This window comes from Chelonia mydas, chromosome 13 (assembly GCF_015237465.2).
Source record: "Chelonia mydas isolate rCheMyd1 chromosome 13, rCheMyd1.pri.v2, whole genome shotgun sequence".
NCBI classification, from domain to species: Eukaryota; Metazoa; Chordata; order Testudines; family Cheloniidae; genus Chelonia; species Chelonia mydas.
Window position 1 is genome coordinate 16,457,873 of NC_051253.2, and position 18,843 is coordinate 16,476,715.

The 18,843-nt window shown below is 47.7% G+C and overlaps 1 long non-coding RNA gene across 2 annotated transcripts; it reads right to left on the reverse strand.

Annotated features, from left to right (window-relative positions):
• Nucleotides 1–5,530: 5,530 nt before the first annotated feature.
• On the reverse strand, nt 5,531–17,791 carry LOC122462773. 2 transcript variants are annotated; one of them, XR_006285527.1, is made up of 4 exons: nt 17,692–17,791; nt 10,975–11,118; nt 10,752–10,851; nt 5,531–10,540 (listed from the first exon to the last, which is right to left on the reverse strand). It is a non-coding gene; the product is annotated as an uncharacterized LOC122462773 (long non-coding RNA). The 2 variants fall into 2 exon arrangements; XR_006285526.1 differs by having other exon boundaries at nt 10,752–11,118.
• Between the last annotated feature and the right edge of the window lie 1,052 nt (nt 17,792–18,843).

Consider the following 18,843-nt stretch of genomic DNA (forward strand, 5'->3'; position numbering starts at 1 on the left):
CAGCCTGCACCAGGTGAGTTAGTCCTGTGATGATAATCTTGTCTATCCATCTATGTGTTCTCAGGCACCACAAAGCAGCTGGAAACTACCTAATGGAACAGCTGGGGATTCCCCTATGCCAAGGGAATGTGACACAGAGCCCTCCTTGGGACCTGCCAGATTCAAGGATCTGACCTAGAGGATCTGTCTGTCTCTCTGCCATATTTATTTATGCTGCACCCATTACTGTGGGATCTAGGCACCAAGTACAACACAATGTTCAAGCAGCTCTGTGTTCATGTGAGTTCCAGCCCAGTCCTATAGATGCGGGAGGTTCAAATAAAGCAGAATGCAGGGTTATCATCTGGCCTTTGGAGGTCTGCCCATTACTAAGGGCCAGGGTCTGACCTCAGTTACTCTGATGTAAATCTGGAGTAACTCCATTGGTTTCTTTGGGTTTACACCAGTGTAACTGAGAGCAGAATAAATCCAGTGTGGGGAATGGGCTAAACAACAGAGAAGAAGCAGCCAGCTTAGGAGGATGGGTGTCCTTTCTGAAGGAGCATTTTCACTCAGGAGCTGCCAGCTTTGCCCAGCTGGGCACCCCAGAATCCCAGTCCCTTCCATTGCTGCATCCACTGCAGTCCCCATATACCCAAGGCAGCAGCTCCCACCTGATTGCCAAGGAGGCATTTGCAGACTGACAGTTTCACAGGAGGAGGAGATGGGGATGCAGGGTTGCTTGGATATTTTTCTCTCCCTTTTTCCAGATTTCTGTGTGCTCTCTCTCTCTCTCACTCTCTCTCCACACTCAACACTTACATTCTAACTCCTCTCTTCTCCTCTTCTTTTCTCCCTTTCCCTCTCCCCACGTTTGCAGCCGCCTTATGTTCCCCCCCCCCCCCCCGCTCCCGTCTCTCTTTGTTGTGGAATTCCTCCTTGGTGGCACGGAGTAGGGCGGCGCGGCATGCCAAACACTGTGGTGCGGCAGACTTTCTGTCTGCAAGGGGACTTCCTGTCCCTGCTTAGGACTTACTGCAAGAAACCAAAGACAGGCTTGTTTCCCTGCCTAACTGCCTCCTTGCTGACTGCACTTTTCTGTTCCGGCTAGGAATAATATACTGAGAGCTTGGAGGAACATAAATTGAGCTTCCAAGAGCCAGTCTAGTGGGGAGACTTTAATGGAAGGGAAAATAAATTGTGTACGGGACATTTTGGGAGGGGTGCAGCGTTGACAGGGCAACGCAAAGAAAAAGCTCCTCTTTGTTGCCTGTAGAAAGCACACGTGTAGAATTTGTTGGTTCAGGACAGCAGGGGAAAGAGGCCTTTAAATGTTGCTGTGTATGAGAGCTACAGGTCTCTGATCAGTCAAAGCACATTAGATACCCCAGCATTCAGCTTGGTCTTCAGTGTGGGGGCTTAACCTCAGAGACAAGACGCAGCCCATAGGACACCAGCCCTTGCCAGATTGCCACCACAGTGCATGAAGCCTCCCAAGGCCTTGGTGAGCCAAGGGGATGTTGCAGTGCAGCGAATATCTAATGACACGCTGAGAGAGGATGTTGTCCTGCCCTGGATGAGGGCTGCACGTTTCTGATTTCTCTGCACAATGCTGTGATTCAAGAACTTCAGCAAGGCGCATGAGTCATGCTGCGAATTTCCCCCGAACGGTCAGACTTGTAAATATGCTGGCCTGTGCTAAGCCACTCTGAAAATGTCTTGTGCTGGGGGGTAGTGCTCGCTGCTTCTCCCCTCATTCCTGGGACTGTGTGCTGGGGTGCAGTGCAGTGCGTTGAGCGTGCTGTCTCAAGCCTTTTGTAAGGGACGCTTGCGGCTCACAGGCTTTTCTGTACTGACCTGAGTGCATTTATTTACTGACCCGTAGTCACTCGCAGGCAGATGCGAGTGACCACCTGACACACGCTGACATCCACACCGACCCTACTTGAGGAAGAAAGCAATGAAGCCAGCAGCATGGTGGTGCAGAATTTGGATGAGGATAAAGAAAGACGAGCCAGGTGTTATCTCTATATAGATCATCAAAAAAGAAATCTAACACCCGATAGCTAGAGATGACAGCAGTCCCACCTGTACCTCTCTTCCACATGCATTGGTCTTTGGGCCAAATTCTTTCTTAGTTCCACGGGTGTAAAGTTAGAGTTGCCCAGTTGCCTTCCTTTGCAAAGCCCCTGCCAGCCACTGATTCCTTCCCATCATGGGGGCTGTCACAGTCTCAGACAATGATTTCAAAGGGTGACCCTGCCTGGGTGGCCCAGCCCCACCATTGGTCTACCTGCTCCAGTCGACCAGAGAACAAGCAGCAGGGTGATCCTGTAGCGCCTAGAGGTCCCCATTGTACCAGGTGCTGTAGAGTTGCTTGGTAGGGGATGGGGGGCTGGAACAATTTGTACAGTAAGGGTGCTGAGAGCCATTGAACCTGTATAGGATGGAAACCACTTCAAGCCAGGGGATGCGGCAGCACCCGCCAAACCCGTAGTTCCAGCACCTGTGGTAGGGGAACAGACCCTTCCCCGAAGACCTTCCAATCTAACTACACAGGAGGTGGAGGAGATGGGACTTCACAGAGCAGCAGAGACAGGAATAAAGCCTTGGTCTCCTGGCTCTCAGGCCAGTGTCATAGCTACTAGCCTGTCGGGCCTCCCTGAAAAAGCCAGGGACTTGGGTTCTTTTCCTGGCTCTGCTTCCCACCTGACACTGAGCAAGCCACTTAACACTGAAATGGGGATAATAATACGGACCTAGTGCACATGCTGAATCCATTTGTGTCTGCCAAGCACTTGGAGGTCCCTGGACAGGAGAGCAGGATGTTTCTATGATGCAGTGAGTGACTCAGAACTTTTCAAAACTACATTCCCAGGCATGAAATGCCCCACGTTGCTCTGGCTGGATAGTTCTGGGTGTGGCTTGCTACTGAAGCTAGCAATCGCATACGTTGATCAACAGGGATCACTCAAGGGTTACATGTAACACTCCTTTCCGGCTCAATAAGGGCCAAGCTTGCTGTCTGCATGCCATTGCTCATCCCAGTATTGATGGGCCAAACTCTAGTGCCCAAATGTGTCCCAAGTCTCCCCATCTGTTTGCTAACTAGAAATACATTTGAGTCCAGCTGTGGTTTATGAGTCAGTCAAAGCCCTAGGCTAAAGCTGCTCTGGGCACTGTGCAGAAAACAGGAGAGCTGCGTTGCCTTGGGAGGAACACGTCTCTGCAGGCTGGAGTCCTAGGTGTTTTACTGAATGTCAGCTAATTGAAAACTTACACCTTGCAGAGCTTGGTCATCTCATTCCAGTGCAAAGGCCCCATCTCCATCTGCCTCCCTCTCCTGGTTTCCTCTTTCATGTGTGTGTTGGGGAGGAGGTGGGATGTGCCATTTGCACTTAGCTGTCTTGTTTCCTTTGAGAGGAGATATATCGTGGAGTGCATCTGACTCGGGTTCTCTGTCTATGCCATATCCTGCTGAGTAACCCTGGCTTCCCATCCATACATGGGGAAGAGTTGGATAAGAGGCTTTCCCCTCTGTTATGCCTCCTCCTCTCTTAGCAAATACCATTCCTGCTAATGCTGGTATGCAGAAAACTTTCCAGCTCTCTGACTAATATCAGAGTCACTGGTTTATCACCCCATTCTATAAACAGGGCTATGCCCTTTTATTAGAGACACAGAGCAATTGTTCAGTTATAGAATAACATGAATATTCTGCCTTGGCAGTAAGAAAGCCACCTACCCTTTCTTGGCTTCATCAAGATATTTCTCCACCTATGGGCTGTGAGAGTCCTAACCTAAAGGGTACAGTGTTGGTACCTGCTGTTATGCAGATGTTGTGTTTGACCCCAGCAGAGGCTGCACTTCTTTGACAGGTAACACAATTCTTCTGAAAGACGAAAGAAAGATTGAACTGGAGTTACCCACACAGTCTCCACCTTTTCACAAGTACCAGTACGACTAAAGCACTTTGGGGAACAAAGGAGCTTTATCGATGGAAGTCAATAAGCCTTTCAAGTTGTGGAGATACAAACATTACAAATAATGAAACTTTGCTTTTCTAGAGCTCCTCCCACTCCAGGATTTTAAATGCCTGCACAGTGATTAATGCAGTGAACCTGCAACACTCTGCGAGTGAGTTATTAGCCCCCTCCCTGCATTTTACAAAGAGGAAGCTGCGGCACAGAGCAGTGATGTGACTTGCCTAAGCGCAGGTCTTTGCATTCCTACTCCCGTGCTCTGGACAGTAAAGCCTCCTACTACTCCTGGGCAACTTTTGAAATCAACTAGGGGCACCCACATTAGAAAATGGATCCAACAGTGCTGTCTGAGTGCCTGCAGAGGATTCGCTGCCTCTCACACCCTGAAATGCATGAACAGCAACCCAGGGTGTTAAGCGGGAGCATTAATCAGCTGCAGAGGTCAGTTTCCAAGTGACCTTTGCTGTTCTGTTGGCAGGTGCAGCAGGAACTCTGTGCGATGCTAATGATAAGCCCTCACCCTGTTTAGGCTAGGAAGCATGGACATTTCTTGTACTGCTAGGAGTCTGCTTCTGTGCATAATGAACATGACAGAAACAGCCAGTAAATTAATACATGTTGGGCCAAATTTGTAAAGTGCTTAGGTGAGCAACTGCCATTCACAAACCGAGCTGTACGTGCAAGCAACCGGAACAGGCCATTTCTATACACGCTTATCCAATCCACATACATGCGCACAGTGACAAGTGTGCAAATGCACATGATACAAATGTGATGGTGCAAATGCACATGCGATTGTGTGCCCTTAATGCCTTAAAAATCTGGCCCTTTCTGTTTGCCCCTAGCCATTAAAAATCTCAGCTAAAGGAGTGGCTTGATTCAGTGGGCTTTAAAGTCAATATCTTCTTTCACGTTCCCAAATCTTTACATGCTATTTCCAAAAGAAACTAACAACAACAAAAAAGAGCAAGCAAACCAGAGCGTGCCAATATGGCTCCATAGTGCCTGTGTGTATAATGTAAACAGTCTGTCTCTGCCTGGAGCTGCCTTTGTTCAGCGTTACTCGATTCCTAAGTGACTCATGAATGACTTCCTCCTTTTCGCCAAGTCTGATCTCAGGCTCATTCACAAATCTGTCTCCCTTTGTGGCAATGTAAATAATGGCTGAGTGATCACTTTGGGAAAATGAGAAGGGCATTTCCCTCTCCTTCCCCCTCCCGCCGTCCCAGTGCCCAGTCCTGGGCAATATGCAGAGATGAGATTTTGGAGAACACAATAAATGCATCTGCCCCAAACGCTGACCAAGCGGTACATCGTAATGCCAGCAACCTATTGCCATTTATAAACCGCTTGTCACTAGCATGAGGAGAATGTATTTTGGGGGGATGGACGGGGGGATGATTTTCCAGCCATTAACACCTTGTCTGATTTGGCCTCTAGCGTAGTATCAATGTAATATTAGATGCATCTGCTGTAAGGAAACTCCTGGTGGGCCAGCAGCAGCAGCAACATGATCATTGTTGCTGTTGTCAGCATTTATTTATGTTATGGTAGCACCTAAAGACACCATTGTGATGGATGCTGTGCAAATGAGTAAAATATTAAACTTGTCCCAAAAACATACAATCTACTTATTCTAACTAGACTTGACCCCTTGGCAATGATCCATCTTCTGTGACTGATATCTTTCCAAGTCTACGGCCTCCCATGAAGCAAGGAGCCATGCATTACTTAAGCATTACCCTTCTGAGAGAAATGGGTTTTAACCATACAAGCATTTACTTATTGTTTATTGTTAAATGTGTTCTGAATCCTTGACAGCTGAACAGACATGGTGCTGTCCAGCACGAAATCACATTTACCAGGGCAACGCATCATAGGAATGAGCAAACTAGCTCAGCTCCAGTACAAACTGACCCTCAAACCTATGTCTAGAATTTGAATTCACACTAGACATGGAGCCAAGTTCGCAAAGTTCAGCTATAGATCCAGATCCAAACTTCCCCGTAGCTTTGGGGTGTTTGGATCAGGATTTTGGTTCTGTCCATTGTAAGAATATAGGCCAAAGTTCAGATCTGGATCCAAATGTGTCAGCACTGGGGTTTAGGTTTGAGCCCACTCCTAGAAGCAAGAGTCTCTATGCTGCCTATTGTGGTACCATGCATGCATCATTATTGTTTGAAGAATGGAAACTGATCCTTTCTATGGGAAAGAATTCCTTCACCCTGCAAGGAAGTCCAAGAGCAGGTGATAAAATGGTGACCTGAGCAAATGGCAGGTCTTTCATCTCCACTGCAGATTGCTGCATTCAGGAGAGTTGAGTGTAACATGGCTTCCATCTCGTCACCTCCTGGAGCTGCTACTGACATACCAGGGCCACCTGGCTCTGCTGGTTCCCACTGTAGATAAACAGACTGCAGCCCTTTTCAAAGCCTGGGGGTGAGCTGGCTCCTCTGGGAGGAGAGAAGAGGTGCTAATTGATTCAATGCAGTTTGACACCTGATAGGATTCAGCTCAGTGGTAATCGACAGAGGCTCATGCCAGCCACACTGGGTGGAGATCGGGTAGCTCCCCTTGGGGAGAAGCGCTGTTATTTTGAGCAGTTACTCAGCTTTGTATTACTGTCACGAGCAGCAAGAGGCCTGGCCGTGACTCCAGATCCCCTGAGCTTTGAGGAGGGTCTGCATTTAGATGCAGACTCACCAAGTGCTGCTCTGCCCCATCTCTTGTCACTAGCTGTATTACCCCACAGCCGGAGCAATTCACACCAGAGCGCACTGCACCAGTGTCATGGGGTCGGCTTCTGCTGCGTGTTAGGACTGGATTTTTGAGGCTTGTTTCTGTTTTTTTTTGAAACACAAATGGCTGGATTTTTAGAGTTCAGCTTTTGCATGTGCTCAGCACCTCTCACTGAAGTTAATGGAGATGGTGCTCGGCACCTGTAAAACCAGGCCCTTTTCTCCTGCCCCCCAGAAGTGGGAGCTGCACTCAGCGAGGAACTGAACTTAATTCTTCATTCAAGCAAAGGTACAAGACTGAACCAGCTCTGCCTTCTTGCCTCTCTCTTCAGTGGTGACTCCTTTGCTAAACTCCCCCTAGTGTTCTCAACTGTGTATTGCATTTATGCATCCCTGCTCTATTCTTTTTGCTGTAGATTCAAGCGCTGGAGTTATATTGGTCAGGCTCTAGCCAGTGCTGGGACACACAGTGACTGGCTGAGTTAGGTTGGTGGCACTGAATTTTTGTAGAGGAATGTAAGTACTCTGTCCGCACCTGTAGCTCCCCATGTGCTTCTCGCCGAGCCTGCACTCATCTCTGCCAAAGCTCCTCAGTCATGCCCTGCGGAAAGACTTTTCAGTGAATACTGTTCGTGCATTTGTTTCTTTTACCATCAGATCTTCACAGGCCAGGATGGGAGATAAATTCAATCCCTGTGATAGCAAACCAGAACTGATGCTGGGAAAAGGCAATAAAACTACTAGCTTACTTTACGGCCTTCAAGGAGACTCCAGACAACAAAGCGCTGAGGTGGAAGGAGGGTGGGTATTGTTGCATCACTGTCCAGGTTCCTGGAAGAGAGATCTAAGCCTTGCGTGAGCAGATTATTCTTGCTGTAAACACAGATGGGGTCCTGTCACTGGAAAGATGCCTATGCCTGATACACTGGAGAGCTATAAAAAGGCAGTCTCCCCCCAGGAAAATGTGACCTGCCATGCCCTGTCAGGGTCAGTGAGACTCATGCACAGATCCCTGCGTTAGCTTCCACACCAAATCCTTCTTGACATTTTAGCAGAGGAAATATGTGCATGGTGCTGCTAGGGACTGGCCATTTCTCCCCCCTGGGGCTTTCCTTTACTTTCTTTGCCCTATTTTGGTAAGTAAGAATCACTGGTGGAAATTTATGGCTGGTGTTATGTAGGAGGCCAGACTAGAGAAGATAACCGTGCCTTTTAATGTTAAAGTCTTTGGGGCCAATTCAGCACCCACTGAAGTCAATGGGAGTCTTTCCACTGATTCTTACGGGCACTGAATCAGGGACTGTGAATATACAAATCCATTTAGACATTCACATACCTGACACTGGATTCTAGGAGGGAGGGCAGCAATTTTGTATAATTTACATGTGATTCCCAAAGTAGCTGTACTTTTTCCATGAAATATGAAAATCTGCGCTACACAGCGTATAAGTAGGAGCAGGTTAGACCTTCTCCTAACTGACCTGTGCAGCCTTCTTTCTTTCTTTTACTGTTCTGTCTATTCAGCTACAGTTCTCATTGGCAGGGTCCTTCCCGCTTATCCCGCAAGGTACATGGGAACCATTCCCACTGAAGTCAATGGGAGCCCCACACACTCAGCTGCAGGAATGAGCAGGCTCTGGTGGTTGTGGTTGCCAGACAAGAATATAAACATTGTCAACGTTCATTTGTTACGGGTTGGACTGTCAGAAGCACTTGGTGGGGGCCTCTCTCTGCTCCTCATGGAAGCCAATAGTAAAACTCACATTCACTTCAATGAGAACAGAGTTGGCCCATGCCAAGTGCTTCTGACAAGCCCACTCCACGTACCTGTGTAACAGAAAGTCAACGTAGGTCCAAACCAAAGCCAAGGACTGGGTTAGGCTCATCTGGATCTCGATTCTGATATTGCTCTGATCTTTGTACCTGGCTTCATCACTATTATGGGAAGAGCCAGAAACCTCAAATATCTTTGCAATCTGGATCTCAAGTGTGAACCATTTTCCCTTCTGCTGTAATTCCAGGACAGTCAATAGGATTACTCCAACAGGGAATTTGGGCCCATGTGTCCTCAACCCACCTCTGCCAAGAGCTGATTTTCCATGCGTAAAAGGGATTTATCTCATGTGCTCATTCTGTATCACTATCTATTGCTCTCCCTCTCTTTCTCACTATGCACCTACCTTTTTCTCTCTGTCTGTGTCTGACTCAGTGTCTCTCTCTTTCCCTCTGTCTCTCCTACCCCCTGCCTCTTCTCAGACAGCATTAAATGGCTAAAAGAAGAAAAAAGCTTGAAAATTCCAGGCTGCGTAGCAAGCTGCATCCCCCTCTAGCCCTGCAGCTAAGAGCTAAGGGGTCAGGAGAGGCCTCACTCAAAGAGCTGTGTTGACACAGGCTGGAGACCTGGCAAACACCACCCTGATTTGCAAAGATTCAATTTACCAGCCCAGCATCACCACCTAGGTGCTAATAAGGGCATTTGCTAGTTCACTCAAGTGCTGGTAATTTATGCTATCGCTAACTGCTAGGAAGCCATTTGGGGACTCTTCGAGGTGGGGAAAACAGATTTTTAGAGGTTTCCTTAGAACTATGGGTATTTCAGAGTTTGTGAATCTTGGTTCTTGAGCCTGGATCTTGTGCCTTCCCCCCCTCCCCCCCCCCAAGCAATGGAGTGTAAGATAGGGAGGGTTATTTTAGGCCCTGCTACTCATCTCTCAGTCTATTGAATGTACCAGTTAAATGCCCCCTCCCCCCACGGATTTCCCTTCTTGTTCCCACTGCTGCCCACTGTATTTACATTTCCTAGTCTGGGCTCTGTGCTGGAGCGGATTCTGTGATGGCGTAGGTTGGATTAACTGAACTGAATCTTAACTCTGCTTCATAAAAATCCCAGGACAGGATGGAGGCTGCTAGGGGAGATGGGAGGTCTCTGTGAGCATCCTTGGGAGCAGCAGCAGCTAGGGAAAAATCCCACTCTTTTACTGGAAATCCCAGAAGCTAAGAAGGTCCCAAATGGGGACCTGTTAGCTGACATTTAGCCTGAAATGTTATGGGTAAAGGGTGCTCTTTGATGAGCAAAAGGAACCTCTCCTGGCAGCTGAAACCAAGTGAAAGAAATGTGTCTTTTTGGCAGCTGCACAGGGCTGGTTTGAATATTTTGATAAACAATGTTCTTCTTGCCACCATGACTCTTTAAGGAGGTCACTGCAGAAAGGCATGATGGGAAAACTCAAAATCCCTATAGTCTAAGACTGAACAGAAAGACAGGGCTACTGTGGAATTTGGGGAAGATAATTCTTGAATGTGGGGGACTGGAGCTACACAGCGTGCTTTCACCAGATTGCTGATGACTGAGCATAATGTTAGATGACAGATATTACAGTGATGGATGCAACTGATAGATTAGATGTTTTGCTTCTGCCTGTTTTTGAAAAGGGTAGTTTGTCTTATTTCTGCCCACAAAACACAGTAAAATATTCCTTTCAAGAAGGTACATTTCTCTCTGGTGTCCCCCAAAGCCATGGTGATGTTTTAGGACATGTTTGATTATACATATTAAAGATGCATCAGATGTTAAGAAAATGATCAGTGTAAGTAAGAGAGGGTATTAGCCACAAAAAACTTGCATCTGGATCTGGAATTCAAATACACCAAAGAACAAGTCTTCAAATCCAGGAGGTTTCCTCAGACCCATTTCTACCTATAAAAGGGGTAAAAAAACCAGAGCAAACAATGAAGCATTTTCTGTGGTCTCCTGAAGTGACCACAGATCTTGTTTCCTTTAATATGTCTGAAGAACTTGTGTTACTCATGAAATCCAGCATGCTATGGTATGAATCCAACCTGGAGGCAAAGGAGAAAGGAGACATGTAAATGGACAGAACATACAAGCAGAGTTTTGCTGGGACACATAAGTATATACCTCATTTGTGGAAAATGTCCCATTTAATTAGAACCATGGGCTTCTACAGCCTCATTTTAAAGGTCATTATGACTAAATAGTGGGTATGGAGGTCTCCTGAGACAAGGCATCAGTAGACAATGACTCCCTTACCTCTCTCTTGATTGGCAGCACAGCATAGAGAGTCTGTGTTTGTTCCCCTCTCTGACCTAGGTGATGGACTGCAGCCTCTTACCACATGTTTTTCAGTGACCTGCACCAGCCCAAGGAATGCCTGCCCAGTATAGGACACATCAGTACGGGTGAGTCAGAGGCCATCAAACAGTCAAGCTCTGTTGTTCCTGCATCAATCATCCAAGACAGAGAGCTGTCTCACCCACACTGTTATTTCTTCTGCCTCCAGCCTTTGTTGCTCCAGATGTAATACGTCTGGCGGGCTCAAATGTCAGAAATGAATCAGAACAATTGGTAGGACCATCACCACCTCTTCCAGATGAGCCTCATAACTGACCAGCGAAGGCTGAAGAAGAAAGAGAGGAAGCACACAAGTCAGAGAGCAAACGGGGGGTTGATTGGAAGGGCTCTCTTCCATAGCCTCTTCTCGGTGTTCTTGCTTCCCCTCCATCGCCTTATAATACCACAATGCTCTCATTCAACCTGTTAGGGCAGGGACAGCCAGTAAAAGGGGACTGGAAAAGTTTTGGATTTATGTGTCAGAGGAATGATGGGTGTTTGGAGCTGAAGGTCCAAGGTTCTAAACCCAGTGCCTGATGTATGCTGTTTGCAGAGTATTCATGTCCATTTTCTGCAGTGTTTGCATTTGTTGCAAAGGGTAAAGTGAATTACCCAAGCTCTCACAACATATCAACAGCAAAGATAGGACTAGAACCCACCTACTTTAACTGCCAATCCTGTGCCTACACCATAGGCCCATGCTCCCTCCTGTTTAGCTACTATATCAACTTATGTAAATCTTTTCAGACCACCTACTACCAGCATACCTAGGTACCAGGCATGTTTAATTAACTCCCAAAACACAGACCCCACACTGTCTCTCTGTACTTCCAACTATGCAGCAGGCTTGTTGACAAGCTCTGGAATAGTTGTATTTAGTGAGAAGAGATGAGAATGCCGCTACCCTGGGGCTCTGGCAGCGACTTAAAGGGCCCGGGGCTCAGGTAGTGGTGGGCAGGAGCCCTGGGCCCTTTAAGTCACCCCCAAAGCCCCATGGTAGTGGTAGCTGGGGCGGCGGCCGGGAGGCCTGCGGCTCTGGTGGTGATTTAAAGGGCCAGTGGGCTCTGGCTGCGGTAGCAGCAGCCCAGAGCCCCTGGACCTTTAAATCACCTCTGGAGCCCCATGGAAGCTGTAGCTGCGGTGGCGGTTGGGAGCCCTGGGGCTCTGGCAGCGATTTAAAGGGCCCAGGGCTCCAGCTGCGGCTGCCAGGAGCCCAAGGCCCTTTTAAATTGCCCACCTGAGGAAGCTGCCCCCTGCCGGTATGGTTGGCTGTGTACCGGCTCTTGCCGGTATGCTGTACCGGACTGTACCGGCTTGCTTTCACCTCCGCATCCTGCCTATGAATCTGCAAAGAACTGGTAAAGATTAATGCTGGATCTATGATTTTGTTATTGGTTAAAGGAACGGCTATCGTTAGCATTTGATTCTGGAGGTTCTGCTCCAGTCAGTGAAGCAATGAAACGGTTGCAGAAACAGTTTAGTAGAAAGCAGGGCAGATGCTGGAAGAGAAGCTGCCAGTGATTTGGCTTATTCAGGAGTGTCAAATTGCAGAAAGACACATCTGTTGTGCAAGATGCATGTTAATAAAACTCCTTTTAGGGCTAGATGTTAATTGTAAGCAGTTTTACAGCAACTCTACAAGGGCTAGGAAGTTGTGTACATAATATGAGACAGCAACCGTGATAAAAAAAATGTTACGTGAGTAGAGAAAAATCTTGTGCTGCCTTTAATGATGATGAACTGAAACCTCATTGGTCCCCTGGAATCCTGCTTCAGGGAGCGAGGGCCAAGCTGTGTAACACAGGAAAGGCAGTTTTGCTGCAGCTTTTATTATATTCATGCCCCCATGTGTAATTTTGCTTCTGCACAATTCATTTGCAGTCATTCGGTTCGACGTGTCCTGGCTGCGAATGATGGAGACAGTGGAGTCAAGTTGGCGCATGCGAGCAGTTTTCCATTCCATTGCAGTTACAGATTGTGCAGTGACGCAGGGGACACTTAGGTCAGATTTGCAAAACTGTTAGGCATGAAAATACCTGTGCAAAATGCTTGCCTAAGTTTAGACTCACAATCACTGCTACAGCACAAGGAAATCAGGTAATGGGGCACATAACGGCACATAACTAGTTGTGTTATTCTTCTTTGTAAGGCACGAACACTTGTATCTAAAAACTACATTATTTTGATTACAACGAGAGCCTGCTGTACTCTGGGGAAGTCTACCACAGTCTGTTCTGCCCCATGCAGTCCAGAATCTTGACTTAGATCTCTGCAGCCACCCCCAACTTCCTTCTACTGCAATGACAGCTTCTCCCCAGACCAGCCATTCTTGCAGCAATTGCATGTCAATTTGCCCACAGAACTTTTTGAGAAAATCTGGTCCTGAAGTGTTACTCCTTTACCTCCAAAAGACCATTTTATGGTCCTTCAAAATCCTTTGCTTAACTTTTTCCTCAACCTCCCCCACCAAGGTTGGAGGCTCTGATAAAATGGGACCTAGCCCTTGCTTTTGCTTGCTCTTTGGATCTGCAAAATTTTCACGTGCTTCTGTAATTCTTGGTTCCTAGCATAGATGCTGGAACTAGGGGTGCTGGGGTTGCTGCCGCACCCCCGGCTTAAAGTGGTTTCCGTTATAGACAGGGTTTACAGTTTGGTTCAATGGCTCTCAGCACCCCCATTCTACAAATTGTTCCAGCGCCCCGCCGAAGTGAAAGAGCCAGAGCACGGGTGCTGCAACGTGACCAGTGTCATTATCTGATGCCGTGGGAAAGAAAACAACCCCCCCCAGGCTTTACTGCAAACAAGACAGCCCCCGTCTACACTAGCAAGTCAGCCCAGTGTATTGATGATTGTTATATGGGGCTATGTCTGCGTCCCAGCTGTTCAGCTCAGCCTGCAGGGTTGGGGCCAAAGTGGGTTATAAAACTGCTCTAGTCTGACCCACATGGGCCAACCAGGAACATGTCAGAATGCATCCGGACCAGCCCCTGGTGAACAACCGTTATACTACGCACTAGTTTCTCTAGCACAGACAGAGCTGCGTCAGGGAAACAGCAGTCAGCGTTTAGGAGCCTGAACGGAAGGTCAGCTGGCGAGGTTAAGGAATGTGTGGTTAGTTAAAGACATTTCCTCTGAACATGGTGTCAGTAGGGGGTCCAAAGCCTGGGGAGACAGCCTCGCCTGGTGCAGCTCCATCCTGCTGGTGGTCCCCTCATGACTGCACAAGCAGCCCTTTAAAGGCAGACAGGTTGCGCGACTGAATCCCCTGCATACAGACTGGTTTCAGAGTAACAGCCGTGTTAGTCTGTATTCGTAAAAAGAAAAGGAGTACTTGTGGCACCTTAGAGACTAACCAGTTTATTTGAGCATGAGCTTTCGTGAGCTACAGCTCACTTCATCGGATGCATAGCATATCGTGGAAACTGCAGAAGACATTATATACACACACAGAGACCATGAAACAAAACTTCCTCCCACCAGACTGTGGGTTTCATACATGCACCTTTCATAGAGGGGCATTTTTAAAAATTGGGATTTTCCAGCCCTTCCCCGCCCCCCCAAGTCAAAACCCTTCTGTCAAAAGCAAGGCTCGGTAGGACGTTTGTGAGACGGGCCTGTGGTAGGATTCCAGACAGCGGGGGGGAGGGGGGTGTGCGCGTGGGGGGGAGCCCTTCAAAGCTTTGGTTGGACTCAGATAAATACTCCCAAATTCAGCTGCTTATTCCAACAAGCCGAACCCCTGGAGTCTGCTGAAAAGCCACAGTCTCCAGAGAGATTTCCAACTCTCCTTCCTTTGGCCTCAGCATGGGGTTTTGGGGCTGTCCCCCTCCCCCACAGGTAGACCCTGCAGGCTCAGGGAGGCACGAACAATGGTAAATACTAGCAGGGGGAAATATCTAGCCAAACTTGAGCTAGGCCTCACAAAAACAAAAAAACCCCCAATGACATTTAGTTTTGACTGGGTGCCACTTACATGCAGGGGGCTGGGAGCCACTTGTGTCAAAGCCAAGAAAACCTTAACAGAGTTTTTCTGAGTACGTATGAGCTGCACAGGCATCCGCACAGCATCTACTAAACTCCCGAAGTCCTGTGCCAGCAAAAACTGGGCGCAGCATAAGATCTGGGATAGATTATTAAGGGCAGGCTATTCTGTGGTTGTCCGAAAGACCCAGTCAGGATTTGGGAGTGGATAATATCCAATTCTTATACAGCAGTTTCATCCTTTGATTTCAAACTACTTTACAAATGAGATCAGTAGCCCCATTTTGCAGATGGGGAAACTGAGGCACAAAGTGGTGAAGTGACTTGTGCAAGGTCACTCAGCAGGCCAATGGCAGAGCTGGTAATAGAATGCATGTCTGCTGTATCCTGCTCCAGTGTACTATCCACTAGGCCATATTATCTCCCTGTGGCACTGAATTTTGGTGGTGGTGAGGGGACACATTTCATCCAAACTGGTTTGCTCGTCTCTTCTGCTCAGCCTCTCCCTTACTCAGTCGATAGTGCCTGATCTCCATTCTCCCCCAGCCTATGAGGCAAGAAGGGCTCTCTCCCTCTCGTATATAAACATCGCTTTCCCTTTTGGTGCGAATTCTCCCACACCTCAGCAATCAAGTGCATGTCCCACGGGCTCTGCAGGGCTGTTTTCTGTCAGCATGGAGTTCGGATGAAAAATCATGACATTTACTGTGCCAAGAGCTCCTTGCCGGGACTCTTGAAAGAAACCATTTCTGCAGCAAAAAGAAACCTGAGCGCATTCTCCTCCAGCCGCCTTCACACACCATGTTATTATCAGCCTGTCAGACTAGAAAGGGCATTTAGACTAATGTTGCTTTAACAGCTTTGCAAATGGATGGAAGGTTCCTACCGCTGAAGCCTTGCAGCTTTCTCAGGGGCAGGAGAGGACCTGGCCTGTCTCCTCTCCTCATCCCTCCAGTGGCAAAGAACAGATCCGAGTTGGAGCGATCCCTTCTCCGAAGACCTGGATCAGGCTGCGTTTCAAAAATGCTCTTAAGTGCTGCTGACATGCAGTTAGTGGGCCGAAGAATGAAGTGAAAGAAGTGGCTGAGGCCTGGCTTCAATCCCTACAGGAGCCCGTGGATGCCAGCAGGATAATAAGAGGGGATGTTAAACATTATGGTTTTCACAGGGATATTTATCTGACGCAGACAGAGGCAGCCAAAAATTTTCCCCGGGGGGGGGGGGGGGGAGGGGGGAAAGAAGGGAGAGAGAGAAGAAGAGCGGGGAGCTCAATTGAGCCTCCATTAAAGTTCTTTTTATTCATTGATGTTGGCTTCAACTAAAGCAACAACTGACTTTCTGTGGGGGACAGTTTCCATGCTGGCAGTAGGTCGCTGCACAGGGCCCCAGGGCATGTGGCCCCCACTTTGGGCTGCACTCTGGTGGCCCTTGCATGAGTCCCTGCACACCCTCTGGTGCTTGGGCTCCTTGAGCACAAACTTGAAGGACTTAGAGAAAATGTCTGCATAACTACATGTGGCATGGCCAGGTAACCCCCAACCTTGCATCAGGTACTGGGTGGGGAAAGGCATGCTGTACCTCCTAAAAGGATGTGTAACCTGCTCCCCCCCAGAAGCCCAATGTGACCCCATCTCAAGAGATGTCTGCAGAGCACAAGGGCAGTGCAGTGGGGGGGACAAGAGTAAGATACTACAATATTGGAGATGAGAGGCCAGGTGGTGACATTGCCCCAGCTCAGCACTGTTGTACCCAAGAGGCCAGAGAAAGTGAACCTGGCTCCAACAGTCACCTAGCTCTACTATATCAGTTACCTGTACATCATCATCCGTGTCAGAGCTGGGAAAAGAGGCTGACCAGGGCTGCAAGGGAGATTGGAAAGTGATGAGATTCTGATCTTCGGCTAGGAAACAATCTGGTTAGTTTCAATCCACTGGAAAACGAGTGCAACGGCCGGAATGGCTCTAGTTGGGTTGTCGTGGGGTGGACAGGGATATAAAGATACAGGAGCAGATGGGTATATAGACAGAACATACAGGCAGTGGATCACAGAGAAACAGACATTAAGGGAAAGCGAAAGGAAACAGAGAAGACACAAAAACCCTAGAGATGGGCTCAAGCTGTGAAATTTGGATCCCAATGCCCATGAAGTTCAAGGCAGGCTTGTATCTGGTCTTCTGGGTCTGACCATCTCTAAAAAGATAACTTTGGGGATGGGGAGAAGCAATAGGGAGAGAACTGGAAATCAGAGAAACAGAAGAAGGAACCTTTGCAATGAGCCAGATTCAATTTAATTGAACCCAGAAGCTACACTGCAATGTGTCCCACATCCTAGAATGGGGCGGGCAACAGTTCTCTGTCCCATGAAAGTTTGTGACGTTTCATCCCAAGTCAAGACAAAGTCAAAATCTCAGAATAATTTTCAAACCAAAAAAATCTGGGGAAAAGTATTGGTTTGGATCCACTGAAACATCATTTCAATTTTGACCAACTTTAATTTTTAATAAGTTACTTGAAGTTGCTTAAATTTCTAAGCAAAAGGAACTCTTAACTGGAAAACCAGAATTTTTCTTTTTGAAAAAAATTCACCCCACCCCCCAAGTTGAGACATTTGTCAGCACCCACCCTCTCTCATGAAAAGTTTGGGTTTTGACAAGTATGCATTTTTCAATGGAAAATATTTTGGCAAAAATTCTCAGCTAGCACCAACCCACTCCCTGCTTGACATAACCCACCCCTCCTAAAACCCTCTTTGCATGCATTTCCCCTGTGTGTCCCCATAACAGGGCATAACAGGACCCCCTTTGCTTCTGCCTCAGCTCTGCTCCAAAAGCCACTTAGAGACCTTCAGGCTCAGCAATCGCTAGTGCAGTTTACTTACAGTGCACAATCCCACCACCTTCAGTTGGGGGTTTCAGCCCTAAGGGCTTCTCAGTCCTGAAGGAAGGGCAACCACTCTCCTTCCACTCTCTGGCTTCCCCTTTAGCTTCCTTTCTCTGAGGCTTTTATGCAGCCCCAGGCTAATTGGGCTGGCAGCTGTTTCCCTGTTGTCAATCAGGTGCAAGTTTCTCTAGCCAGCTCCAATTTACCTCCCTTAATTGGAGCTGGTGTGACAGAGGGCTGGCTCAGCAGTTCTTGCCCAGTCCTCTGTCACACCCCCTCAACTGCCTTCTGCAGGGCTCCATCAATGGGCACATTGAGTCATGGCCTCCTAAAGCTAGCTGCAGGATGGTTTAGCAGCTGGGAGGGATAGTGGAGGGAAATAGCAGAGGGATCTCCAGGGGTTGTGGTTCATATTGGGTGTATATAGTCTATAGAGATGATTGTGCCCGCCCCCAGGAGTCCAAAGGATAAGTGAGATTTTGTTTGATTCTGCCATGCTTGTCATACTGGACAGTACACTTACACTGTAAATTGCCCCATTAAAATCAATGTGACTAGTTATGTGGGGAGTGCTACTCAATGTGAATAAGGGTGGCAGACTCTGACCCTCTTTGATTTATTCTGCTATGATTTTAGAATCTCATATCCAGCCCTTTTCCCTGTAAATCTTTGCTATTCTTTCTGCAAGTGACTGAGAGCAGGATCTGATCGGAGGATAGGATCCATTAGCCAGGCAGCAATTCCGACTTTGGAAGGAGGTGGAGGGGAAGTAAAGTGAAATGGACAGAGGCCAAGAGAATTACAGTTTAAATGTGTAACAGACAATTTACAAGCCATTGTGTTGGTGTGTGGTGATGAGACAGGGCTGCTTCAAAAGAAGCCAGTTTTAAATGGATCTAGCCCTGAGCCAAAAGCATAAACACTGGGAGGAAGTTTGGCTAAAGTTAAATCATGTTTTATTTAAAAATCTCTCTCTCCCCATTGTAAGATGGAAACTCTGCATCTGAAAAGTGAAACTAAGATTGGAAACAGTCTGCAGTCATTAAGCATATGCTCACTTCTTCCCCCTCCTCCCCCCGCCCTTCCACCCCGGCTTCTCAAGTAAAATATCAACTGGCTCCACTGTCAGGGACAGGAAACATTAGTAATA